Consider the following 13,497-nt stretch of genomic DNA (forward strand, 5'->3'; position numbering starts at 1 on the left):
CAAAGTTTAAGTGTTAGCTTAAGTTATGCTTTTATTTGAATTTAAATACTTAAGCGTGCTCACTTAAACCTTTTTATATATATTTATGCAATTGTTTTACTTAACTTTGAATTTGGGTTGCCATAATAAAAAAGGGGGAGATTGTTGGTGCGGGAAGCATCCGACGATCGAACCTGAGTTTTGATAATGGCAAAGGATTCAAAGTTAAGGTGTGTGGTGATCTAACAGTCTGAATGAGATTGCAGGAAAGTCCTAAGTGCACTTAGGCAAAAGCCCTAACTATGGTTAGGCAAGGTAAAACCCTAGGGGGTGGTAACCCTAGGTCATAGGGGGTGGTAACCCTATGCGGAAAGTCTTGGTGGGTCGAGTGCTTCAGGCAAAAGTCCTAGGGGGTAACCCTAGGTGGAAAGTCCTGGTGTCGCGAACCAGGTGAAAGACTGGACCAGCCGGGAAGCGGAAGTCCAGCAGAAAGTCCGGAAGCATCGAGCGCTGAGAAAAAGTCCAGTCGATCTGGAGGATCGCACTGGCAATAGGTAAATCTCCTGAGTGGAGTAGGTGAGGACGCGTTCCCCGTAGAGGAAACAGTAGGCGTCGGGTCGACCTAGGGTTTCCGGTTGGAAATCCGAAGTCAGACCCGGACAGTACGGAGACTGTCATCATACTCTATTATTATATCTATATTGTTTTGTGCTAACTTTGTTTTGCAGGGTATGTGTTTGAGACTAACACTTCTTGCAGGACCAAAGGAGCACAACTTAGCCTCGGATGAACAGTGTCCGAGGCGCCTCCATGGAGCTTGGAGGCGCCTCGGATGCAAGGCTGAGCTGTCCACGAAGCAAGCTTGGAGGCGCCTTGAAGGGAGCTCAAGGCGCCTTGGACTGGTGGATGAAGGCGCCTTGGAGAGCACAGAAGGCGCCTTGAAGAGATAAGTCACGACCAGTTCAGGCTTGATCCACGCGGGCGACTCGGCTTGTTTAAGATGCCTTGGATGGGCTTTAGGGCACCTTGAGCACTGTTTATAAGGAGGTTTGGAGCAGTGGCCTAAGCATCAATCAAGAAAAGCTTTCTTCTTTTGTGCTCTGCTCAAAAACTGTTCCTGAAGCGCTACAGTGACCTTCCGACGACCCGGAGCTTCTGTTTACATTCTATTGTTGTTGGTATTATTGTTTCTCAATCTTTCACTTATTGTAATACTTGTAAAACCTTATCGAGCTTATAGTTGTTACCCATGGAAAGCGATCAAGGATCGCGGGCCTTCGAGTAGGAGTCGTCACAGGCTCCGAACGAAGTAAATTCCTTCGTGTATGTGTGCTTGTTCTTATTTTCCACTGCCTATTACTCTGTTAAGTTTTTCGTACGATTTACGAATTCAAAAAGTGAAAGCCACGAGCGTAATTCACCCCCCCCTCTAGCGCTTCTCGATCCAACATAGACTTCTTAGTTCTTTGGAAGAGAAAACCTGAACTAGAGGTTACTTGGGAAAGAGATGTTACACTTTCACAATTTGAAAAACAAATTGAGGTATAGTTGCAAAAGCATTCGACGACGACGTCGAGTTCTTTTGGTGGGGGTGTTTTGTTAGCCCCTTAACTCGTTGGCAAAGCTGGGCACACGGATTGACTTGTTGCTCCTTTGATCCATCTTATTAGGCATGTGCATAAGGCATGCTAAGCAATGACAGGATTGTGGTAGCGCGCAGGGGATGTCCAAGAACAAGTGGAGTAGGAGGTCAACTTGATGGTGGCGAATAAATGAAAAGATTGGATATGCGTATTCTAAGCATTTAGCCAAGCAAGGCTTGTAGAAAAGGAGAGCCATAACATGCAGCAGGGCTCATGTAATGCAGCACTAGGGATGGAGCAATAGGAAGGTTGTTTTCGCCTAAGTTTGTGGTGCAGAACTTAGGTCATGCATTGGGCATGCTGGCTAACTTTGGGCATGATGCCAAAGCAGCCAGTTTGTGGAGTCGGGACTAGGCTAAGCACAAGGGTGTGAGCTGATGTTTGGCGTGGTGCCAAAGCAGTAGGTGATGTAGACAAATAGTTGGGACATGTGGCATGATAGTTTGACGAAACTGCTTTGCAACTGCTTATAACTATTGGAGCAATTCCAATGGTCAATGCGTTTTGGTGTTTGGGCAAAGGGTTTAAGTTAGGATTATCCTCATTATTTGATATGTGTATGTGAGTGTGCAGGTTACAGGATACACATATGACTCAGCTTGATGACTTCAAGTCTAGTGAAGGATGGAGCATCTGAGGGACCATGGACAAGGCGGCAAGGACAAGAGCAAAAGGAAGTGTTCTTCGAAGCATACACGAAGAATGATATTGGGACGAGCCACAGGCTTGGATACATCTGAGAGACGAGAGCCAAAGGAAGTAAACTTGAAGACAAGAGGTCAAAGCTACTAAGAAGAAAAGTCAAGTGAGTCGTGAGGGTCCGAGTGCGAGAGAAATGTACTTGGGAAAGGGAACTTTAGGTTTAAGGTTATACCAGTCGGCTGGTCTGGGATCAGTCGACTGGGGGAGGGCACAAAGAGCTTCTGTGCCCGAAATGGCTGAGATCAGTCGACTAGTACATGACACCAGTCGACTGATAGAGAGTCATTGGGCTGGTACCAGTCGACTAGTGCAAGGACCAGTCGAATGGTAATAGTAAAACCGCAAGGTTATTTTCTTCCAAGCTCTATAAGAAGGAGATTGGGATGGCTAGCCAAGGTGACGAAATTAGACTTGGTTAAAGCCTAATTAGTAGTCATTAAGTGCTCAAGGTTCTCTTGTAGCCAAGTGTTCTTGGTTGGTGTTGTAGTGAGGTTTCTCCACCCACAAGGAGTTACTTGAGTAGCCAGAGTTTGTCGGGAACAAATCCACCGAAGAATCAGGATCATCCACCTCAAGGACAGCCGTAGAGTAGGAGCCCTAATCAACGAACCATGTTAAATCGACGAATACGTAGGAAGAGATCAATTAGGGTCAACGTCTATTCAACCCCCCTTCTAGCCGGCCACCGTTCCTCTAACGAGTGGTATCAGAGTAAGGACACTCTCCTTCGGACTAACCGTTGAGGAAGCAAGGATGCCCAACTTGATTGAACCGTCGAAGTTTAACTGAGGCTTATGGGACGTCACCTATTGGATGATGAAGATGGAAGTCTTCTTCGACATAGATTGGGATACCATGATGGTGGTTAAGGAGCCGTTTGAAGTCCCGAAGGACAAGAAAGGGAAGAAGCTTCAACCATGATATTGGACGGAGGAGCAAACCACACAATCATAGGCAAATTCAAAGGTAATATCTATTTTGATTGATATTTTGCCTAATGATGTGATGAGTCTTGTAGGTGAATACGAGAATGCTCACGATTTGTGGAGCAAGATAAAGAAGGTTCAATGGGAAGAATCTATGCCTACACAAGAAGAAAAAGAACCCAAGGAGATGTGTTCAATTGCTCAAGGAAAGGAGGTGGAGCAACCGGAAGTTGAGTCATGCTCAACATTCGAGGAGGAGGAGGATGAGGAAGCATCATCAACATCCTCAAGGGTTGAAGAAGAATCCAAGACGGATGAAAAAGAGGTCTTGGAGGTCAACTTAGTGAGCGTCTCCATCGAAGTCAAGTCAAAGTACCACATCATTTGCTTCGGTTGTAATGAGAAGGGACACTACAAGAGTAGGTGTCCATTGGGTAAGAAAGAGATATCTCCTAAACTCAATTCAATTTCTTTAGAATCTAATTTGAGTTATAGAAAGAAGAAGGAAAAGAATCACATTAGGTGCTTTACATGTGGTGAAATGGAACACAACCACACAAGATGCCCAAAGAAGAGAGAGCTCAAGAAGTTGGAGCATTTGAAGAAATGTGAGAATAAGAAGAGAAGCTCAAGTTAAGGGGGAGTTTCAAGGGTAAGGGAGGTATACCCTAATTTGAAGTGTAATTCAAATTCAAATTCTTATACTCTCATGCATGCTAGAAATAATTTCATTATTTACCCATACAAAATTTTGGATTTAGATATCATGATAGAAATAGGGTAAATGTTAGAGATAACCCTAGGAGACCTATGCATGATAAATCTAGAAATGGTAGACTTAAGGAAAACCAAAGTATTAATCCCAAGAAGGGGAGACACATGGCTAGAAAGGATAGGTCTAGGAATATCCAATTTGAACAAATCAACTCTAGGGTTAGGGACCTAGAAAGGAAAAAATCAAGCTTTGAAGGTAAAACTTGATCAATTAGAGAAAACCCTAGATAGAATCAATGTTGGATCTAGAGGGTTATGTATGATGTTGGGTAGCCAAAGAACCAATAATGATAGATCAGATTTGGGATACCGATCTAGTGTCTCCAAGACTAAGGAAAAGTCTTATACTAGGATTGCATATGACTATAGTAAGGAGAAGCAAATGATGTCTGTAGATTGTATACACTTGTTTAGCATATTTTGACGCACATTCACATACTTTGTACATGCTTTATCTATGCACTTTCGTACTTCCAGTTTTCCTTTTGAGCATATTTACTCTTTTTGTTCAGAGATATGCTTTGTGCATTTTGTGTATACAGGAGTCTAATTTGGTGAAGATTTTGACACTTGAACAAGGAGGGAAGGCACAAGCCCTGTGAGCCACACGACCCTGCTATGGGGGGTTGCCCAGGCCGTGTGTGGATCACTGCCTGTGTGACTACAGAAGGAAAGGAAGTGGCCTTGGCCGCGTGAACCTCGCATGGCCGTGCCAAGATGGGAAGCCAGAGGAAGCCAGGCCGTGTAGATCTACACGGCCGTGCAAGTCTTCCAGAGCCGAAGAATGCCCTGGCCGTGTGCTTCACACGGCCCATGCAACAATTCCAGAGGCCAAGAATGCCCTGGTCGTGTGCTTCACACGGCCCGTGCAAGGAGTGCAGTGGTAGAGCCAAACATGGTCATGTCTCACACACGGCCGTGTGAGACAGGCAGAGAGGGGAGTGAGCCAGGCCGTGTCCCACACATGGGTAGGTCCTGGGGCCGTGTGGCGCCCGAGTTTCCCCCTCTATATAAAGGTTTCTTCTTCATTTCAAGGGGGATCTTCTCACTTTTGGGGGGAATTGAAGATTTGGGCGCTCCTCCACCTACTTGGAGTGATTTCCAATGATTCTAAGGGCGGATCTTCAACGTTTCGACTCCGGGGAGCGAGGATTGGATCCGAAGATGGTTCTTCATCGTAGATAAGCTTTTCTTCCCTTTCTTTCTTAGATTTGGGGATCAAGATGTTTTTCTTTTCTTGTTCTTTTGAATTCTTTCCTTGTTCCATGGATTAGATCTCTTATTTTAGGATGGAGGGAGTATTTGTAATGGAGATTTGATGTAAACTCTTGTGGATTCGCTAACATTTCTATTTCTACGACTTTACCCTGTTTGTATCTATTCTTTCTTGTGTGGATTGTTGTGATTAGGGCTTAATTACCATGCTTGATTGAATGTTTGAATATTTTGTGGATCTTGTAGAGGTAATTCCTCATTCGATTTTCTGAGGGACATTCGTGACAGGAACATACCCGTGTAAGGACGTTTGAGGGGTAATCTTGAAGGGGAAATTAGGTATTTCAAGAGGGTAGGATAGATTGTATGCATTAATCTTTATATCTTAATGAGGTTGAGAAGTAGTGGATTTCTATGTTGATTTTCCGAGGGACGCACATGACAGGCAAGCCCGTGTAAGGACAACATAGGGTTCATTCCTAATTGATCGCATTTAGATATATTTCAGTCCTACGCTGGTTGTTTATTGCAAGAGGGAACCGACAACCTTCTACAAATGATGGACAATTGAGAAATAAGATTTGGTAGATCATTACATTGAATAACATTACAAAGAAACCAAAACTCTTAGAACATACCTTTATCATTGCCCTTATTCTTGTTTCTTATTCCTTCATTTCTTTGTTTACATTTCATAGTTACACTTAGATTTTGTTAATCAATTGATTGGTTGTTTAGCTAACTCGCTTTGAGACATCTTCAGTGCTTATTCCAGTCCCTATGGATTCGATATCCTTTATTATTACTTACGACATATCCGTACACTTGCGGAGGTCAACAACAAATAAATGGGAAATGAAAGCCATTTAATGGTAAGAAGAAATTAACCAAGGATAAGGTGTCCAAGGTTAAAAAGGTTAGGTTTGGTGCACCGATGTGGCCTAGCAATTGTGGATGAGTCATCTAGGGAGATGACCAAGGTTAAGAGCTCTTGGGGGAGATCAAAGAGTCAATTTAGGACTCATGCCCAATGAATCTCAAGTGGGTTTTACTTGGGAGTCTAGAGGAGCCATGAAATGTGTCAAAAGGTTTTGGAGACGGATTTGAGTCTTAAACTTAGGGAATTGACACACGTAGTTTGTGTTTCATGCAAGAAAAGATGACATTGGAGTCATATTGCATGATAATTAGTTTTGGATGTATAGATGCCATATAAACCAATGCTAGGGATGCATTGTGGGTTAGTATGAGCAAATACATCAAGAGGAAGCCAAAACTAGGACTTTAGGTCAAGGTTCAATTGGACCATTTAGATAATTTTGAGTTTTGTCTCAATCTTGGGATCCGAGATATATACATTTTAAAATGTATTTGTTCTAAGTAGATATTGGTAAAACAGATCTCTCCACAAAATTTAAAAATTTTTAGAGGTTTGTGGAATTTCTGGTGTATTTCTGAATTTGGGTCAGAAATATTAAAAAAGATTGGAAAAGGGTACCAGTTGATTGGTGCAGTTACCAGTTGACTGGTAACAGTATTTTTCGACCATAGAATGCTTTTGTAAGGTTGTGTCCAAGGGATCAGTCGATTGACACTTAGGGGTAGTCGACTGATACCAGCTTGAAAGTGTTTTCAGCGCTATTCTTAACCGTATCAACTCGTTTAAATGTATGAGATCCATGGGGGATAAATGTATGAGTTTAGGGTCAGTTTGGATGATCAATTTTCAACAATTGGAATATTGTTGGAGAGCTTTTTGAATGTTAGGTAAAGGGGGAGAAGTAAAGTTTAGTTGGGAAAATCTTTAGTGTCTTTGCATATGGAGAGCCTTGTGATAGGTTTTTAAAAATTCCTATGAGAAAATCCAAATTCATTGGGGAGCTTAGGTGTAGGGGAGCATTGTGATAGGTTCCAATGCATGTTTGCATTTTGTTTCGACGGTGTAAGTCCAAGTGTGAAGCCTTGACAACGTAAGTCCATTCGGCAGTGTAAGTCCAAGTGTGTAGCCTTGACAATGTAAGTTCATTGTCTCTTTTTAGCATGTTTATTTGCTATATGTTTTCTCTAACTTAAACGTATTGTCAAATATCAAAAAGGAGGAGATTGTTGGAGCAATCTCAATGGTCCGTGCGACCATGTGTTTTGGTGTTTGGGCAAAGGGTTTAAGTTAGGATTATCCTCTTTATTTGATATGTGTGTGTGAGTGTGCAGGTTTGTAGGATATATATACGCCTCAGCTTGATGGCTTCGAGTCCGGTGAGGGATGGAGCATCCAAAGGACTATGGACAAGGAGGCAAGGACAAGAGCCGAGGAAAGCACACTTCGAGGCATACGTGAAGGATGACATTGGGATGAGCCGCAGGCTTGGATGCATCCGAGGGACGAGAGCTAAAGGAAGTAAGCTTGAAGGCAAGAGGTCAAAGCTGCGACGAAGAAAATTCAAGTGAGTCGTGAGGGTCCGAGTGCGAGAGAAATGTACTCGGGAAAGGGAACCCTAGGTTTTGGGTTGTATCAATCAACTGGTACTGGGATTAGTCGATTGGGAAGAGCACAGAGAGCTTCTGTGCCTGAAATGGTTGAGATCAGTCGACTGGTACATGACACTAGTCGACTGGTAGAGAGTCGTTTGGTTGACACCAGTCGACTGGTGCAAGGACCAGTCGACTAGTTACAGTAAAACACTAGGGTTGCTTTCTTCCAAAGTCTATAAGAAGGAGTTTGTGATGGTTGGCCAAGATAACGAAATTAGACTTGGTTAAAGCCTAATTAGTAGTCACTAAGTGCTTAAGGTTCTCTTGTGTCTAAGTGTTCTTGGTTGGTGTTGTGGCGAAGTTTCTCCACCCACATGGAGTTGCTTGAGTAGTCGGAGTTTGTCGGAGGCTAATCCATGGAAGGATCGGGATCGTCCACCTCAAGGACAACCATAGAGTAGGAGTCCTAATCTCCAAACCATGTTACATCGACGTGTATTGGCTTGCATGTTCTTTTTTTTTGTTTTTAGCTTTCGTATTCATATTAGTATTTGTATTTCCACTTGCGCACTAACGAATACGTAGGAAGCGATCAATTGAGGTCAACGTCTATTCAATCCGCTCTTTTAGGCGGCCACTGATCCTCTAACAGTAACTGCCAAGTCAACTTCTATCTATGCATTATAAATAGAGGAATGTATGAGTAACCTATTAAAAGTCCACTTTGTAATCTTTTATTGTGAATACAAAAGATTGAAAGTTTTTCTTGTATATTGGGCATTCTTGCTTATGACTGATTTTATGCCCTTATCTCGTGTATTCTCTTGCACTTTGGTAGTGTGTTTGTAGGTTAAATTAAGCATTGGATTTTATCATCGTGTCAAAAATTTGGATGGTAGAAATTATTCATGTGACAACTACCAATATTATAAAAAATGAGGAAGGTAAAATATTCTAGAAGAAAGAGTTATGATTATTATGAAATATTAATATGTGATAAAAATTAATAATTATAAATTCATCTCTATACTAATTTAATAAAATAAGTGAAAAGAGATGAGGGAGTTAAGCTATCTATGATTTAATATCATTTTTTTTAATAATTATATTTTTAGAAAATGTAATTTTAAAGAATTCTACAGTATTTTTTTTTCAATCAACCATTTTCTGATTAAATTATGGGTTAAAATTGGAATAACATTATGCGAATTCTTAACAAAGGCAACAATTGAGTATAGAAATAAAATATATATTAAGTATAGAAAATATTAGTAAATTTGACTACAATTTTGTATAAAAAACTTTATTAATTAATTAAAAAAACGAGGGACTTTTTCGTTAAAGAATTGGGCGTTGAACCGGCATTCTCCAATTCTCACACGGCTATTGCATGGTCGCGCGAACAAGTCGGTTTTGGCGTGAGCCGTACGCAATCATTGACCCAGTCTCCCTGCTCTGACAAATTAAAATCCGCCACGTGTTAGACGTCCATAAACTATTCGTAAGGGCAAGCGCTGGCTATATAATATCCACACGCAGCTTACCGATTTAGGGTTTCTTGCGATCTGGATCTGGCCCTCAACCTGCCCTTCCTTGATCTGCAAATCGCAGGTGATCTCGTCGAGTTTGGTTGGCTTTTTCTCCCTCACAGGTGTTCGAGTGTTCTTGTTTTTATGTAGAGATCCTGGTGAAGTCCCTTTTCACGATCCAAGCGGTTCTCTGCGGTGTGGTTCTTCGGTGTTTTGCGGATTAAAGATGGTTATTGCTTCCGATCAGTTTCTTGCGTTTCGTTCTGTTCTTGCTGCCGAGGAAGCACTACAGGCGCGGAAGCAGATCTGCGGCTTGAAGTTCGGATCGACGGGCGTCTTCGATGCACAAACTCCAGTTTCCAGGAAAATAAACGTTGTTGGCCTGAATGATTAAGTTCTTGCTCAGAACTTATCAGTTGTGAAGGAGTGGGTGCCTCTTGGGGATCATAACAAGACGGATGGGCTGGGTTCTTGATGATAGATTGGGAAGGTAATATGCATTTGAACATGTTGCATCGACCTTTGCCATGTTGGGTGCGCTCGCATGGCAGGTCACCCCTGCTTAATAAAAAGTAATATTTTTTGGGTGCTGGCGGGGAGATCGCACGGGCCATTTGATTTTATTCCCCGGGTTCTCCATCGCCTGTGTGTGTGTGTGTGTGTGTCTGCCTCTACCTCTTTGAATTTCATGTTCCCTATCGTCCCATCTCGCTATCAGTTAAATGCGGTTTCATGGCGATATCAGCAATATCCCGATTCAACTGCTGCATATTCAATTGCCCATCGCCTACGCATCCATTCCAAGTGGTGAAATCATGGGGTCCCCATCAATTTGAACCATTTTCTGAAATGATAAGGTACAATTCTTATAAAGACTCAGTAGCTCAGTTTGGTATTTGCTTAACATGATTAGTGGATTAATTCTTTAGTGATATGAGACAGACGTATACATGTTAATTTCGCCGCAATCTGACTGAAGAGGGGCAAGTTTTTTGATAAAAAGCAACGTGAGTGAAAGAAAAATAGAATTCTATGAATCTTTATTCGTTTTAGGTTGCATTGTATATAGAATGGAATGAAATGGTTCATTTCCTCTGATTTATTCATTATTCCACTACATTCAAGTATATCACAATGTCAAGTTATCATTTCAAAACTAAATGTTGATAAATTATATGAGTGGCTTGGACTGATTTGACCATCGATATTGGGTCAATCCTATCTAGTAAGACAATCTGGCTGGCTAATTCAATTGAGTGAGCTTGATGGTCAGTTCCTTGGATTTGACATGTTGGTTGGTTTGATCTGATGGATCAACCAAGCTTGGCATGCCAGAAAGACAAGTAACTCAGGCACATTGAACTTATCAAAACCAAGTAATATTGATTACGCATGATTAAAACAAAATAATGAATATAAATTGATTATTCCTCTTAATTTCATTCCGTTCCTTTAGTTTTATTCTAATTATATTTCATTCGATTATACTCTATTAAATTTACTCATTATATGGGTACATTCATTACAATTTTGGTTCATTATTTTGCAGACTGATTCATTTAAGAACTAAAGATTATCAAATTTGCATAATTTTTTTTGTCGAACTTACAAATCACTGGTATTGTTAGATGTGGTTCCTCTTCGTAATCCACGGTTTGTGACTTAACCATTGTAAATAGTTTCTCAAATACAGTAAATTGCAAGGTTTTTATGTTGACTAATACTTTATAGCAAATGATACCTTACATCAAATTATTATAACTAGTTTGAAATGTTTTAATATGGATCAATGTCTTAAGAAGTAATTTTTCAAATGACAATCAATTTCTTGTTTCTTAAAAAGTAATTTTTGTAGTTAATATACCTCCATTAGTTCCATATCATCATATACAGTTGGTAAAACTTAACCAAAGCTAAATATGTTGAAACAATTCCATTGAAGGGTTCAAATATATTTGCAAGTTCATGATCGATGTTGAGATTGCTTAAAATTTTACTGTCATCTCTGCTGTTTATTTCTACATTTTTCTGTGGGCTGTTTCCTATTTAATCTTATATAACAGTTGTAAAGTCGGGTCTGATTGGGTGACGGGTTTGTTGGGAAAAAAGTGTAATCATGATTGGGGTAATTGTTAATGTAAAATCATGTAGTAGAAAAGGCACTTATGCTCTACTAATTACATGCATTACAAGAGGCTTGGGAGTTCCTGAGGCTTGGGAGTTCCTGACGACCGGGGTAAAGATTTTGCAGCTGAAGCTCTTTAGAAGTTTGTCAATTGTATTCAATGTTACAGATATTGCTGCCAAAGATTGTCTGTAGTTCTGTCAATTTTGTTTGAGATTGAAGATTTTGCTGCTTTCTAAAGCTGTCAATTGAACTCGAGGCGCATGTAAAATAACTGGAAAAGACTTGGAAGTCATCTCACCGTTAATTTTGGTGGAATTCAATTCGCGGTACAAGATTCTGACTACTTTTGTAGAGATTTAATACATTTGAAAGTTTTTCTCATGTATATATCTCATTTTGGCTGGATTTCTTGCTCTAACTAACTATGGGTATATTTCCTTGTAGCTTTGGATTTGTTGGTACCTGAAGCTTACAATTTCATTGCCACATCTCACCGAAATTGAGATACATTCATGGAGCAAAAATTGGGGCGTATTATGACTATTGTTTTTGAGCACTCTTATTAGATGTCAAGTTCTGAAGACTCCTGTAAGAACAGATTTGAATTTGTAAGCCTGTTTTTGGACTTAAGTTCTAGATTCCTATTTGGTAATAGTCAAATTCGTCAAACACTTATAATTGTTTGTGATTGCAACTTTAACTATATCATTAGCCGATGACTTTGACAACCATTTTGAATTGCTGATTATGCACCCTATTTGGTCGTTTTATTTGAGGGAGTAGTAACATTTAATTTATTGATTTGGACGATTTATTTTATTTGCTGTGAAAAATAGTTTTTTTAATTGCTAAATTTTATACTATTTTCAATTAATTACTGCAAATCTATTTTTAAAAAGAATTGGTTGAACCTTGTACAGCATCTGTGGCTCTGCTTAGATATATATATTTCGTTTCGTCTTTCAGAATTTAACGGATCTGCGGAAAGTGTTTTTTAAACGGCTTAAACTTGCACATCAGTATCTGTGGCTCTGAATTTCAAGGTATCTATATTTTCTTCTTGTCAATTACAGAAGAAATTTGTCTAAGAATGATTGTTTTTCATATAACACCATCGTTTTGCACTGGGTCTTTAGCTCAAAATGGTAGAGCGCTCGGTCATCCATTGTCCTGTGATGGCTTGAGGTTGGTGGTTCAAATCCACCAAGATTCGTGTTCGTGGATTTATTTTTTATCATTATTATTTTATTATTGTTTTAATATTTTGTCCTATTGAATTGAACTGGCTGAAAGTGAAAGGAGGACCAGTAAAGATAAATGATTTGAGCAATTGGTAGTAATTGGTAGAATTTATCTCTCACTGTTAGTCTCATGATTAGGTAAAAATGAGTTTTTTCGGGGCGATGCGATGGTTAAGATATGGGGTATTGTCACATGAGGTCTTGGGGTCGAAACTAGGCGTGACCGAGCATAACCTCCTCCATGTCTTGGTCATTTGCACTAATGATTAGTAGCCATCTGTGATTTACCTCCTCCGTGTTGGCCTAGGGACGAGTTGACGGGGGCGCTGGGGGCGAGCGAATCACCTTTTTACCACATGATTAGGTAGAATTTTGTCATATTGAATTGCCATTATGAGATCTGGGGTTCGAATCTCGACAAAGCCGAGTAAATGTTTCCTTTATATGCTAGTCACTATTCCAAAGGCTAGTAGCCATCCGTGATTTGCCTCCTCCGTGTTGACCCTGTGACGGGTTGGTGGGGGGCACTAGGGACGAGCGTATTCATCTTTTGCCATCATAATAAGATAAATCGAAAAATTACAATTAATGGAGGAGGATTTTTTTTTTCTTGATTTTATCAAGATTTGAGCTCTTAGATAGTAATTCTGTTCTGCATTAGCCAACTAAACCTTATTGAGTAGGTTTCGAGCTAGTTGAGCCATTTGGAATGGCCAGTGAGTTGGAAACTTCAGGCATAAATCATTAGATCATATTAATAAATCTATTAATTCTTTTCGTTGAGGTCCCATGGTCTAGTGGTTAGGACATTGGACTCTGAATCCAGTAACCCGAGTTCAAGTCTCGGTGGGACCTTAATTTTATTTTTTAAGTTCAAGGAGCCTATTC

The 13,497-nt window shown here is 40.3% G+C and overlaps 1 long non-coding RNA gene and 1 other non-coding gene across 3 annotated transcripts; both read left to right on the forward strand.

Moving 5' to 3' along the window:
* Positions 1–9,225: 9,225 nt before the first annotated feature.
* Positions 9,226–12,020, forward strand: LOC122045102. 2 transcript variants are annotated; one of them, XR_006129897.1, is made up of 3 exons: positions 9,226–9,322; positions 9,391–11,694; positions 11,813–12,020. It is a non-coding gene; the product is annotated as an uncharacterized LOC122045102 (long non-coding RNA). The 2 variants fall into 2 exon arrangements; XR_006129896.1 differs by having other exon boundaries at positions 9,231–11,694.
* A 1,372-nt stretch (positions 12,021–13,392) lies between these two features.
* On the forward strand, positions 13,393–13,464 carry TRNAQ-CUG. Its single transcript has one exon. It is a non-coding gene; the product is annotated as a tRNA-Gln (tRNA).
* Positions 13,465–13,497: the final 33 nt, after the last annotated feature.

The sequence above is a fragment of the Zingiber officinale genome, chromosome 2B (assembly GCF_018446385.1).
Source record: "Zingiber officinale cultivar Zhangliang chromosome 2B, Zo_v1.1, whole genome shotgun sequence".
Classification (NCBI taxonomy): domain Eukaryota; kingdom Viridiplantae; phylum Streptophyta; class Magnoliopsida; order Zingiberales; family Zingiberaceae; genus Zingiber; species Zingiber officinale.